Source organism: Anopheles gambiae, chromosome X (assembly GCF_943734735.2).
Source record: "Anopheles gambiae chromosome X, idAnoGambNW_F1_1, whole genome shotgun sequence".
Lineage (NCBI taxonomy): Eukaryota > Metazoa > Arthropoda > Insecta > Diptera > Culicidae > Anopheles > Anopheles gambiae.
Window position 1 is genome coordinate 3,726,741 of NC_064600.1, and position 13,106 is coordinate 3,739,846.

At 48.1% G+C, this 13,106-nt stretch overlaps 1 protein-coding gene across 2 annotated transcripts in view; it reads right to left on the reverse strand.

Moving 5' to 3' along the window:
- LOC1272050 (irregular chiasm C-roughest protein) overlaps positions 1–13,106 on the reverse strand; it is a 206,878-nt gene that overhangs the window by 41,312 nt on the left and 152,460 nt on the right. Inside the window, exon 2 of one of the 2 annotated variants that reach the window (XM_061650951.1) lies at positions 11,839–11,882. The exons of the other annotated variant lie outside the window; for it this stretch is intronic. The gene's annotated coding sequence lies outside the window, so the exon portion shown is untranslated. The remainder of the gene's footprint in view (positions 1–11,838; positions 11,883–13,106) is intronic. 2 annotated transcript variants of the gene reach the window in all.

A 13,106-nucleotide genomic window follows, 5' to 3' on the forward strand; every position in this document is an offset into this window, starting at 1 on the left:
ACGGCGGCCGCGTGGGAGTTTTCCCAAGTTGCTCAGGTTTTATTGCCTTTTCCCTCTATCTCTCTCTCTCTTTCTCTCTCTCTCTCTCTCTCCCTCCCACCCCCCCCCCGCCCATTCCTGGTTGATTTGTTTCAACCATTCGCATTCGATGCATTGTTGGTGGTTGGGCGTTGGTGGTGTGCTTTTATTGTTCTCTTGTTCTCTCTCCCTCTATGTGTGTGTGTGTTCACCCTTCTCGGTTGTTTTGGTGCTACACAGGTGATGATGCTTCAGGTATTGCGATGCGTGCGCGCGATGTAAAGTTATTGCCAGCTGTCAATGGCTGCTAGCTAGCGACAGTCCCCTGTGGCTGTCTTGTCCCCCGCGTTCTCGTTTGTGTGTGTGTGTGTGTGTGTGTGTGTGTGTGTGTGTGTGTGTGTGTGTGTGTGGGTGTGCTCTCGCTTCCCCGAATAGCACACACACACACACACTGGGCGGCACATTGTGAAGAAATTTGCCGCAGTATTCTCTCCTAGACTGGCGCTGTAAAGCGGAACAACTTACCCGTCCCACTCTTGACTGTTGGTTGAGCATTGGCGGGCACGGTAATGTCAACCCAGTGGCGCGCAAATGGGCTGTAAGATTGCGTGCCAGCCATTGGCTTGATTTTTATCGCAAAACATATCCGATTACAGCGCACCTCAAACACATTACCACCGACCAGTGCGATCGGTGTGATTTGTTCTCGATTCTACCTGCCGATCGAATGCAGTCGGGGCAAATAAACTGCAACCGCAGCCGTGCGGTCGTAAAGTGAATCGTTTGCCGTACCTGCTGCCTACGTTTGGGCGCAACGTTTAACGCAACGTTTGCGCCGCACGAAGCCGCCTAAAGGTAGGCAACGCGCTAGAGCACGCGCGTGAGGTACAACCGTACGATTGCATCTAAATACTTGCGATGGAAATATTGTCTCGCATCGGCTAAGTGGTTCATTTTTTTTTGTTGTTGCTGTTGTGGCACGTGGCAAACGTGGGTTTCCAAGGCAGCCCAACAGGCAGCCCAGGGGCGTGTTTTTGCTTACGCCCGGTTTTTAATCCTTCCCGTGTGCCGCCTTCGCCACTGGTCCCATTTTGTAATCATCACAGTTGGCGTCCTTTAATCAGCTTGCTGATCAAACAAACGCTCAAACAATCTTGCCGCATACGAAGCAAGACAAAAACGCAGAAAAGATGAAATGGTAAAAAAGAGCGCACCGTTACAAAAAAAAAGAAAAAAAAAATCAGCGAAACTCGCGGACAGCTTCATCACAGCAAAAAGTCCGGGTCCGGGTGACGGGCACAAAGGACAGCGAGCAGCGTTTGATAATATATAATTTTTGTTGTTGTTTTTGTTCGTTGTTGTTGCTCCCCCATTTCCATTTTCGCTTCCTTGCCGTTTGATGTTTCAATGCCGCACCGCGTGGGTGGGTCGGGCTTTCTAAATAGAATTAACCTTTTGCCTTGCAAAACGAAGAGAAGCGACAGCACCAGCAGCAATAACAAAAAAAAAAGAAGAAGCAAAAGAGGCTCCAACAAACACCAACCACCACCTACAGCGGTGATTGAAATGAATTTTCCAACATTAGGTACACGCTGCATCGTCGTTTTTTTTGTTTTTTTTTTTTTTTTTGCTAAGCGTATCCCGCGACGGATCCAGTGCCGTGATTTAATACCCTTTGCGGCAAGTGGGGGAGGAGAAGAGGGTGTAAATGAAGGGTGTGTGTGTGTGTGGTGCTTCATTGTTTGCTGCATGATTATGTTTGGTACTCACTTTAATGTGAATTACAGTGGGTGTGATCAGTTTTTTGCGAATATAAAAATCGTACCATGTGTGAAGAAGTAAACCCCCTCGCGGGGTTTATTATGATGCTTCCCATGATTAGGTAGGATGCAGCAGAGCACAGACGCATTTGTGTGTTTTGCAAATTACTGTTTGACATTAAAAATCACAATCCACAAAATCGAGAATGGTAACGGGGAAGCTCACGTTTGCACGTAGCGACACAGATTCGGCAAGACACTTTCAAAACACATTCGCTAAGCGCGGTTCGCTGGCTAGACAGCTCGGCCCGGGGGTCGCCCTTGGATCGTCTGGAGCCGTCCTGCACGGGCACAGCATCACCGAAGACGGTGAAAAATATCTCAATGAGATCTGGCTATCTGATCGCCGGCTGTCCCGCACCACCTTGGCTGTCGAATGCCGAACCCTAGCCGACCGGCACGAAGATAAACTAGCGTAATTAAGGCTAATCGTTCCGGGGGATCCTTTTTGCGGAGCGCATTTTCCACCGGACACAGTCTCACACACACACACACACACTCATCGCCCAACCGCCATGGGTTGATTGAGACCGGGAGCCTCAGGTTTGCACCGTCAATGGTGAATGGTAGATAGAGATTCATGGATTAAGGGGACTTAATTGATACAATTTCCTCACTGGACCGAGCCATCTCGGCCGTTGGTTGTTACACAGTTTGTTACACAGAAAATTGAAATTTTTGCTGCGTTTTTTTGGAGAACGGGGGGAGGGGGGGGGGGGGGGGGGATTGTTTTGCACGGACCTTGGTGGACCTTTTCGCCGTCGCCGGTCTGCTGCGAAGGGAATGGTTTTATGTGGAAACTACTTTAAAAATTAAACGTCAAAAGACAAAGAAAACGATTACGCCGTGCCGTAGCGTTGGCGAAGTGTTGCGATGCAGCGTTTAAGCAGGTCGCAGAAAAGTGTTTTTGTGTTTGTCACCATTTGTACCGTATTTTGTTATCATTCTTTTTACTTTTAATCGCGTACTAATAATTCTTCTTCTTCTTCGCGTACTAATAATGGAACCAATAAAAACTATCTTAAAAAGAAACGATTGCATTTTTTTTTTAAATTTCTTGACAGAATAGCAAATTGTTGTTCGACAACGCAAACACTCATGCAAATATTGAAAAAAAATTACCAATCGACACTAAAAAGGAAAGAAAGTAAGGAGCATTGCATACCTTTAGATAGAAACGCTTAGCTGAGGAAACGCCAGTATGTATGCAATATTCGCTGATGGCGCTCATTCAACAAGGATTAAGGTTGCTCTAAATACGCTCTAAATGCTGTGGAACGAATATTTTTCCTGTGCCCTTTTTATTTAATAACACTCTATGAATTATAAAGGTTTTGTTGTTAAAATATTAAATTGCATACATTCAGGCACTGAAAAGGAACGCGCCGAAATATCTTAAATTGGGCTTTAGGTTATTTTAAATTGTTGGCATTTCTCAATGCTTCGTTTATGTCAAAGTAAGACTCTCACACACACATACATACACACACATACACACACACACACACACACACACACACACACACACACACACACACACACACACACACACACACACACACACACACACACACACACACACACACACACACACACACACACACACACACACACACACACACACACACACACACACACACACACACACACACACACACACACACACACACACACACACACACACACACACACACACACACACACAGAGTGATATGACGTGTCATGTTTTAAGACGAACAATTTCCGAGAAAGATTTTTCCTTTCGCTTGCCCAAACTAGCAAAAACTATTTCTAGAAGGGAAAAGCAACTTGCATAGGCTGGTCAGCTGGCGCACAACAACTTAGACTTAACATAGTAGCTGGTTTAAAATGAAAAGGAGTTTCAAATGCAGCTCCATTATCCGGTCTCCACCCACCGTTTCCATCCAAGTCCTTGGTGTCTGCGTGTGTGTGTGTGTGTGTGTTATGGAATTTATATTTAATTGGTGGTTTTTCCATTTGCACCCAAGCTGAAGCAACACGAGCTCAGGGCCATGCAGAGGGTATAAATGCGAACCGCCACACACACACACACTTACATTCTTTCATTGCTTTAAAACCGCTACAAAGTGTAAAGGTAAATGTCATAAAGCCGTGCTCGGAGGGTTGTTTTTCCTTTCTTCTTGCTTTCCCCATTGCTCGTGCTAATACACACACACACACACACACACACACACACACGCTACACTCATGTGTTCCGAGTGTGTGGGTTTGTATGATATTTCTGCTTTGCTGTATTTCTTATTCCAGCAGCAGCGGTAGCAGCGACGGCGGCGGCGGCGAGCAGTAAAGACGTTCATCGCACCGCACCGCAATGATTCATGCCCCGGATATGCATCGTGCGAGGGCAAAAGGGGGGGGGAGTGAAACGGGACAGCGGGGGAATTATTAAAAAGAAAGGAAAACTCCACGGGGCCCGTTTCAAACCGCGATTCGGTCCGGCAAAAATCGCCACGCATCGAGCACGGTGGGTCCTTTACAAACCATGGCACACACACACACAGCTCCACACATACAAAGGGAGAGAGAGAGAGGGCGAGGAGGAAAAAGGGCTCGGTGGAAGTATCTTCAAAACGCAAAGCGCAGGGAATGATTCATTATTTTAACATCGTCGGTATTCGCGCCGGGCCCGCATTCACCCCGAGCACGACCGCACGAGCTTATGTAATTGTAGCGGTACGGATGGTAGGTGAAGAGAGAGAGAAAGGAGGGGGGGGGGGGGGGCGGGTAAGATGCAGAGGTTCGCTTTGAGTGCCTGGTGGTGGCGGGAATTTTATGCTTTTCCGGCAATGCTTATTTATTCCTATAGGTACACAGCCATGCGTGACGATAAATTATTACTTGACTCTTTTTTTTCGCTCTCTCTCTCTCTCTCTCTCGCTCTCCTTCTCACACACGCTTTTACAGTGGCTCTTCTGCCGGGGCGATGAAAGAAAGTGCCAACGCGTGCGGGGGCCAACCGGCGGCCCGAGTAACGACGGACCAGCGCAGTGTTTTCCCGCGCGCGCGATAATCCACTCGCCGATATTTCCCAGCGGATCCCAGCCCCCATTGATGGGCGTGTGTGTGTGTGTGCGAGGGAGCGGAAAGGCGGTGGTTTTGTGGTTTTGTGGAAAATTGAAGTGGCATGTTTTGATGCGCCAAACGAGCATGGAAAGCGGCCCGCTGGTGGACCGCCCCCGGTGTCACCGAGCGCCGTTGGCCAGGTCCCGAGACCAAGATGCACGCCAATCAGGATCGGCGTCTTTTGTTCGGTTCCGGCCATCGATAGCTTAGTTCTGTCAGTGGGGCGGGGGTGGGGGGGGGGGGGAAACACGAAGCGCAAAAATGGTGGTTGGAATCGGGTTTCAAAGCACTTTCGTTTCACTCGCCTAGACACTACCGGGGCGGGTAATCGGGAGGGGGTTTAACCTCCGCCCAACAGGGCCCAAGATTCCTGCGGGAGATGCTCGCGGGGTTTCCTTTTTTTTGTTTGCCTTCCCACAATCCCCAACCCCCCCCCCCATCGATCCATCTCCATCCATCCATCCGGCCGGCAATGTGTGTGTGTGTGTGTGTGTTTTGGAAAATAAATAATTCAAAGCCTCAAACCGACTGCTTCTTCCTTGTGGTGGTGGTGGTGGCGGTGCTGATGGTAATAAAATTTTCCAAAATGGAAGCTACATTTGCTCAAAAAACCCTCACGAGAGTCTGATAGAGATGAGTCTCCGGCGGGAGTGGAGACGGGAGGGGAGGGGGGGGGAGAGTGTGGATTCGCGGAAGCCGTTTTTGGTTAAGAAAGCGCCATAAATATCTCCGTGTGTCCATTGTAAAGCGGCGCCATTTGCCGTGCGGCCGCTACGGCGGGCTGTGGCGGAGAAGCAAAATGGCGCTCAAGCAAATGTGACAAAAAAAATGGAGAGAGAGAAAGAGAGAGAGAAACACTTCCAGCACAAAAGTGAAACGAGCGCCGGCGGGCTCGAAAAGGGGGTAAAGGATGGCCACCGCGATTTAACTCCAACAAAAGGAAGGACAGTTTCGTGACCAACAAACGAAATGAAGTCCTGGCAGTTCGAACCACTTCACTCCCCGACACACACACACACACACACACACACGGTCCGGGATTATTTCCGGGTTTATTTAGCTTCTTCTTTTTGTTGTTGTTGTTGCTTTCTTTGCTTCGCTTTTGGGCCGGTGGGAGGAAAGGTTGATGAAATTTACATTTTGGCCTGCGGTGGGACACCCGGACACGCTAATAATTGATCGGGCCACCGAAAAATGGTTTGGCCGTGGCCGGGACGAGTGACAGTGCACCGGCAGATAGTCGAAATGGTTGTTTGGGGGGGGGGGGGGGGGGGTGAGTCATCGGGCTGCAGTGAGCGGTGGAACGGTAACGAAAGCGAGCTGCTTTTTAGCGGTTTGTTTGCACTCTTTTGCTGCTGCCGCTGTGCTGGTGGTGGTGATGGTGCTAGACGTGGTAGCGAGCATTCGGCCTTGGAGGTTAGAGCGTTCCTAGTTAGGTTCGTAGAGAGACAAGAACTCTATAGTTAGAATTCATAGCAACTATCGTTGCGATAAAGGGAATGATTCAATCGTGTTTGGAGCGACTTTTCTTAGTACCTTGATTGTTGTGAGTAATCATGCGGTGAGTACGATCTTTCGCTCTATGCTAGTGAGGGTAAGAACCACTATTAAAGAAGCGTATGAATAACAAACCTAGAACATGCTTGTCGCCGAGTAACAGTGGGTGAGTTGCAAGTCGGCATAGAGAGTTAATTTACGCATCTCGATTTAACATTATATTTGTTAATTAAACAAATAAACTCTCTCTCTCTCTCTCTCTCTCTCTCTCTCTCTCTCTCTCTCTCTCTCTCTCTCTCTTGTTGGCCTGCTCACGATAGTGCACGTCGATGTAACATGGCCCGGTCAACAACAATTCTCCACGATGCTCGGTCCCTGGCTGCAGCCTCCCATCCATGTAGACACCACATTTCCGACAGGTCTCGCTTCACCTGGGCCAGCCATCGAGTTCGCTGTGCTCCCCTGCACCTTATGCCGAACTGGGGATCGCTGTCAAACACCTTCTCGGTGGCGCATAAGCCCGCCATCCTCATGACATGCCCCAGCCATCGTATCCTGCCAGCTTTCGCCACCGTCTGGATGCTCGGTCCGCCGTACAGCTCAGCAAGCTCGTAGTTCATCCTTCTCCTCCAAACTCCATACTCTCTCGAACACACCGCCAAAGATGGTCCCGAGGATGTGTCGCTCAAACACGCCCAGAGCGTTTGCATCCTTCGCTCGGATGGTCCAGGACTCGTGTCCCAATATCTCAATCAATGAGCGATATATCTCACATGTCGCGCGGGCTTGAAGTCTTCTGGATCTCAGCAGTCGGTGAAGCCCATAGTATGCCCGATTACCCTGAACGATGCAGTAACTACCGTCCCGTGATAGCAAAACTCCTTTACTGTCTCGAGATTGTCGCCGTCAACTAATGCGACTGCTTCCCAGATGGTCTGAGTCTCCGGCAGGCAGGTACTTCGTCTTCGTCGCATTGATTCTCAATCCAATTCTTGCTGCCTCGCGTTTGAGTCGGGTGTACGCCTCACACACCTTCGCTGTTGTCCTGCCGATGATGTCGATGTCAACCGCGAGGCCAAAAAATTGGAGAGACCGGTTGAGGATCGTGCAGCGGATGTCGTTGTCTAGCCTCGCGCCGCCAATGATACCTTCCAGGGCAATGTTAAACAGCAGACAGGAGAGTCCGTTCCCTTGCTTCAGACCCCTGTGAGATTCAAACGCCATTCAAACGACAAAGTGTTCACTCTGTGGTAGATCCTCCAGAAGTGCCGAGAGCGCCCGATCCCTACGCAGCACCTGTTCATCGACTTCAAGGCGGCTTACGACACACATAGACCGGAATGAGCTATGGAACATCATGCAGCGGTACACTGGTGGACATAAAAATAGGAAAAAAATTTTGGATGTGGAATAAAGGATGTGCAAGTTCTACCGTGGCCTGCGTTGAGTCCTGACCTCAACCCGATTGAAAATCTGTGGTCAACTCGCAAGCATCAGCTAAAGAACCAGCCTGCACGTTCAGCCGATGATCTATGGACACGCTGCAAGGTTATGTGGAAACGCATACCCAGAAGCGAATGCCGTAAGCTCATCGGCGATATGGCCAAACGCTGTCAGGAAGTGATAGCGATTAACGGTCACCACATTGACCGTTAGAATGTGTTTTCGCTCTGTGGAACACCGCAACACCTCCTCCCAACAACCACTTAAACAGTCCTTTTCAGGGCTACCAAATATTTCTGACAAGAACTATGTCTTTCGGTCACAGAAAAAAGTTCCTATTTTTATGTCCACCAGTGTACCATTTCCCTGGGAAAGATGATCCGGCTGTTAGGGGCCACACATGAACGGGGTGCAGTGCAAGGTGAGAGTATTGAACTTGACGTCGGAAGCGTTAGAATATCAAACCAATAAACAAGCATTTTGAGGGAGTTGCTAGTGGTGATAGAGAGGTAATAAAAAAAGCTGAGCTGTTCCATTCAATCGAAAGAAGCCACCACTCCACATGATTTCTTCAAAGTGAATGCCTTTCAGAGCCCAATTAATCGCGATACTGCTACTACAACACCATGTACATCGACTCTCATGAAAGTATTGAGCGTTTAAGATAAGAATTCAGTTGCGAAATCCTGCGAAAACCATCAGGATACTGCGGGATGGACGTAAGGTCTTATTGAAATCCTTTTCATGTGTTCCCCATAACGAGTGCCCCTTTGTTACGAGTTTTTCGCCTAGCGAGCAAACCTGATTGCAAAACAAATTCCTCTGTTAGCGAGTAAAATCTCGCATAGCGAGCAATTTCTTTTTTTGTTTTTGATACGCTTGTTTGGCATCATCAAGATCACAATCGGTCCTCATAGAGCATTGCATTCATTTTGATGATTCTTCAAGCAGTTGATGAGCGTTTCAATACTAAGAATCGTTTGATATAAAGCCAGGAGATGAAGTATCGTACAATAGCGGCTTGCCTAGCTGTGTTTTGATGAGTGTTGCTTGCAAGTTTTCCAAGATCCAACAGATACAGGATCCAAATGAAATGGGCAATGTCTAGCAGGGCATATCTGAACAGCAAGAATGAAACCTGGGCCCAAACGGGTGAGAGATCTTTTTAATATCTTTATATTACAGAGGTAGTCGCACATTGTTTTCCTCAAACATCATTCAAATAAAGACTAAATGAGCAATTTACTTGAACGAAAAGACTTAAAACATACACCAATAGTAAGTTCTTCAAGAAAACTGTCAAAATAATGACACAAAATACTGAACTACAAATATTTCCCCAGTTGTTACTATTAAGAAGACATTTTCCACAATTCTAAGATTCATGTATCTCCTTATATTGCAGTTCATTTGCAATCCTGGAGCCAATTACGTCACTTTTTCGTATTACGAGGGAGTCACTGGAACGGTTTAAACTCGTTATACGAGAGTCCACTGTATTTATCGTCTTACAGTACGCTCACAGAAAAAGTGTAAAACCGGTGGGACAAACCAAAGATGCGATAACGGAGTGGAGTGCGAAGCAGAACCCAAACCAGAGTCACCGAACGGTTGCGTCCCAATGGTGGCAGCCAGATCGCCACGCAACAATCTTTTAACGCAATCGCAGTGAACAGAAACTTGTGACCAACTAAAAGCTAATGCGGGACGTCCACACCGAAACGGAAGATCCTTGGCTCCGTCGAGTTTTCTGCCCGGTTCGCCCATCGGAACAGCGGATAATGGTGCGCAATTTAATTGTTCCCGCTCGCCTTGCACGATGGAAGCGTTGGCCAAGGCGTAGTCCTTATCCGAAGGGCACTTGCCTCTTAACGGATCACGCTTGCCACTTGCCCGGGAACTGTCGCTCGATGTCGCTCGGAGTTGCTATTTTGTCTCGAAATGGAAACCCGTCCAGCATCAGCACCAAAAAAAAAAAACCTAAGTGTTCGTACCCTTAAAGGGTTCCAGCGGCGGTTTTTTGATGTCTTCTTTGGCTTGCCTGCTGCCTGGACTGGACTGAAATGGGCAAGGAAAATAAAAAACCTCCTAGAAGGAAAGAGCTAGAACAAGAAAGGACATTAACACCGGGGCGGAGCGGCAGGGCCCGGGATCAAACGAACACAATTGGGAAGCGCACCAATGCAAAAGCACGGCCAGTAGCTGCCTCTTATCGACGGCTTCCAATTGTCTTTCCCATTCTTCGCTCGTTTTCTCTCTCTCTCTCTCTCTCTCGCTTTCTATTGCAGCCAGTGTTTTTGCATTTTCTCTAAGAACGTCCCTCCCGAGCGTAGAACATAAGACACTGAGCTTTGGCGAGCAGTGGCGAAGGGCTGGGATGAGAGGGTAGAGCTTTTCACGGTAAAGTGAACTACCGAACTATACCGTATCTAGGCTGCTGTTGCTGCAGCTTGTTAGCATAGCACGCAGCAAGGGGAAGGGGCGGCCCGGGTACAGCTGCTCGTTAATCCGCTTATCATCCACTTTCCACCAGCCAGCAAGGGACCCCGGTCGCAGCCGCGTTCGAAGCCCGTCTGGTGTCCTCTCCACCCTCCGCCCAACGGGTTTTGGACGCCGCGTTGGACATCAAAGGGGGAAAAAAACGTCCGTCCGTCAGACGTTTGAGCGAGCCGAATGGCGGGGAGCGTGCTGGAGAGCGAACATAATCACCACCCACTTACACTCTCCTCACAGCGCCCCCGCTGCCGTCCGTGTTCGACCGGATGGGTTGAGCTGAAACAAAAAAAAAATCCGCCGCAGATCAGCCGCACCAAAAAGGCGAAGGCCCTTCCCTTGTTTTTCCCCCCCACTGCCCCGATATCAATCGCAAGTGGGCGCAAAAGTCTTTACGACGAATTGTTGCCAATGAAACAGGAGAAAAAGAGAGAGAGAGAGAGAGAGAGAGTGGGAGAAAAAGAGAGACGGTAGCAAAATGTATCTCATTTCCCGCAGTTGCACGCCGCAAATGCTTCATTAAAACAAGCCAAATTCAATTTGGCCTGCCAACGCACACAGCAAAGGCCCCAAGAAATCGGAGGAGCCACCCTTAAAAAAACGCCATCGACAGAAAAAGGGCACATAAACATAGTCTCTGTGGCATTATCGCGTGTCGGTTGGCCGGGTTGTCGAGGGAGGATTGGGATAATGCTCGAAATCTAGAATGTAAACAAATTAATAATCTTGTTATTCCGCTTTTTAGAACTTTACGGAATGATGGCATTTTTCCCGCGGCCGGTCGCGCGCCGTATTTTCGGCCGAGCGCGGCGATGAACCACGCTTGGCAGCTGGGCTGTGTGTGTGTGTTCGCGAAAGTGCAGTCGCTTTATCTATTTCACGCTCGTCCCTCAAGATGGCCCTGCCTTTTCATGCTTTATTTTTTGGCTGCCGTTGTTGTCGTCGGTGTGTTCGGTGTGTCTCTTGTTATATTTTATGGCGCCGAAGCGCTTCGAAAGCTGAGCGTGATCTGAAAGCTTGCGCCCTTCTGTGTGTGTGAATCGCCAGCCGCTCACCTTCCTCACCGTCTTCAAAAGCAGAGGCTCATTTACATTTTAGCGTTTCGCATCTTCGAAGCGAGCCCCGCTGTGAACGCCGAATAGCAAAAGTAAAGAAAAAAACAACCGTACCGAACTTAAGTCCCTTTTCGGCTCAAAGGAGTTTATTTCACAGTTTCAGTTTTTGTTGTTGTTTTGCTTCACTACAAGGTCCATTCTAAGCTCGGGCGTCTTCGTTTTAAGACGTACATTGGCAACGATAAAAGGTGCCGCTGCAAACAAGCAAGCAAGTAAGCAGTGAAAAGGTGCAGTGTTTGGGGACCGAATTATTTTGCGCAAATCTCTAGCGGGTGTGCTGCAATCCGCGAGCATTCCACTCATATGGCTGGTTACTGCTGCTGCATTGTGAGCAATATGGTGCATACCTCGTTTAGTGTCGTGGCGCTGGAAGCTGTTTTCGCCAGAGGCCCTGAGAGAGGGAGAGATAGAAAGAGACAGCAATGAAGAAGATGGGCTAACATTACACTCGCATCTTGTCGATATGCTTCGAGAAGGATAGTGTCACAAAAAGGATACAATTTGTTTGTTTGTTTTTTTTCAGTATCTTTTTTGTGACTCTAATCCCAACTTCAAACGAGATGTTTGAAGCATTTAGCGGGCTTTCAAATGGAATTTTGCTTCACAGTTTGCATACTTTTAGGCGGAATGTATGCAAACGGTAACGGAAAGGCTGGCAACGTTAAAACCCGATGAGTAATATCGTTTTATTCAGCGATATTGTAGTGAGCAGTAGTTCGAGTAGGGGAAGGATGTCTACCAAATTGCCAAAGAGAGGTGAGAGAGAAGAGAGCTCCGAAAGCTCAATGTATGGTAGGTCAGAGCTCTGCTGCAGCTCTGCACGCTCAAAGTCGGTATGTAGCTCTGCTGGAACAGTGTATCTTCACAGCCTCAATGTAACTTCACTTTCGTAATGTGGCATCGCTTACTCAATGTAGCTCCGAACGCTCAATGTAGCTCCGTACTCTTTACATTATTCAACACTCTGCTGTAACTTCGTACGCTAAAAGCCGCTTCTAAAACTTTACATTATCAATGTATCTCGTTATCTAGAATGTAGCTCTGCACGTGTGGCTTCGCTTACATAATACAGTCACTGACCCTCAATGTAGCTCTGCACTCACAATATAGCTCCACGCTCTTCTGTAGCTCCATACGCACAACGTAGCTCTACGATGAGTGTGTAACTCTGCTGGAACAGTTTTTCTCTGCATCCTCAATGTAACTCCACATTCGCAATGTGACTTTGCTAACTCGATGTATTTACCTCCGAACTGACATTGCAGCTCTGGACGCTCTAAGTAGCTCCACACTCTTTACATTACTCAGCGCTCTGATGCAGCCCTGCACGCTTCAATCCACGCTCAATGCCTCTCCGTATCCTCAATGTCACTCCGAAAGCTCAACGTAGCTCAATGCTCTGCTATAGCTCCGCACGCTCACTACACCTCCGTAAGCTCAGTGTAGTAATTAATCAAAATTAATTCTGCAAATAAAATCTGAACATTCCATTCTTGCACAACTGTTACGCAACACATCAACCAATGCTTTTGGTTTGAGCTGGATGTACGTCGATGTACGTCGAAAAACATTTTCATAATTACAGATAAGTCGAGCGAAGAAGAAAAAAACGACA